At 55.2% G+C, this 1,241-nt stretch overlaps 1 long non-coding RNA gene across 1 annotated transcript; it reads left to right on the top strand.

Annotated features, from left to right (window-relative positions):
• Nucleotides 1–335: 335 nt before the first annotated feature.
• On the top strand, nt 336–1,136 carry LOC106727567. Its single transcript, XR_001363807.1, has 3 exons — nt 336–487; nt 624–683; nt 1,068–1,136. It is a non-coding gene; the product is annotated as an uncharacterized LOC106727567 (long non-coding RNA).
• The last annotated feature ends 105 nt before the right edge of the window (nt 1,137–1,241 follow it).

The raw sequence follows: 1,241 nt of genomic DNA, 5'->3' as shown, positions 1-1,241 counted from the left end.
TTTTAAAATATTATCCTTTATACTTTTATGGAGAATTGTAAAAGAAGTAGAAAAGAAAAAAATGGCACAATAGAGGTTGGAGCTTATTATTAATTGCAATTAATTCAAGCACCAAGACTCATCCCTGTGCCTGCCGGACCTCAGGGGTGTTCTTGGGGGCTGAGTGGGGGGAGAACCCCACACTATAAGCAGTAGAGGGTTATCCAGGGCTCCCTCCCCATCTCTGAAGGCTTCTACTCTGCACATACCTCTCTCCAGGTCTAACTGCACATTTGTGCCCATAATGCAAATGCCCTGAGACTGGAAAAGGGCAAAGGTGATTCTCGGGTTTCTTCTCCCCAGGACCGCAAAATCAATTTTGAGCGAGAGAAGGGCCTGGTGGAAGTGATCATCCAGAACTTGTGTGAGGAGGACAAAGGGTCGTACACAGCTCAGCTCCAAGATGGAAAAGCCAAAAACCAGATCACCCTGGCCCTGGTGGACGACGGTCAGCCGCACCCTGCCCACCCCGCCTATGCACCCGGCCTCAGCTCGCAGCTCTGGGGTCTTCTGTCCACCCTGATGCCCCTCTGTGGACCGGTGTTCCTCTCGGCTCATGCCAGCCCCTCCCTATGTGTTCACAGATTTTGACAAACTTCTGAGGAAGGCAGATGCTAAGAAAAGAGACTGGAAGAGAAAACAGGGTAAGAGTTACTGGGGTGAAGTTCAAAGGCCTGGGCCACGGGGCCAGGGGTCGGGACTGAGGAACTCTGGACTATTAGGTTAATAGATCCCTCAGCCCTGCTGGGCCCCCAGGGAGGCCACTGCAATTCAGTCCAGCTCTGTCCCTGTGCCAGAACGAAACAGCGCTTGCCCCACGAGGAGAGTGAGGCCTCCTTAAATTTTGCACCCTAGGCACCTCCCTTGCCTCACCCTGGCCTCTGCCGCTCTGGTGGGGCCAGAATCTAAGGGGACCCGTGGTCACTAGCTGCCCCCACCCCAGCTGGCTTCCCTGGTCTCGCCACCAGGTGGCGCCCTGGCCGAGCCTGGAGCTCTGACCGGTGGGCGTGTTTGTTTTGCACTTGCAGGTCCCTACTTTGAGGAGTTCTTACAGTGGAAGGTCACGGAGGACTGCCAAGTGCTGCTGACGTGCAAGGCAAGTCCCTGTCCCTGCCTCCAGCCCTGCCCCGAGGCCCACTGGGCCTCTATCTGTGGCTTGTCCCCAAGCCTGGTGGCTGTATTTGCTCTGCTCCCACAAAATC

Source organism: Myotis brandtii, unplaced genomic scaffold (genome assembly GCF_000412655.1).
Source record: "Myotis brandtii unplaced genomic scaffold, ASM41265v1 C42266450, whole genome shotgun sequence".
Classification (NCBI taxonomy): domain Eukaryota; kingdom Metazoa; phylum Chordata; class Mammalia; order Chiroptera; family Vespertilionidae; genus Myotis; species Myotis brandtii.
This window is presented reverse-complemented; position numbering and strand designations above follow the sequence as displayed.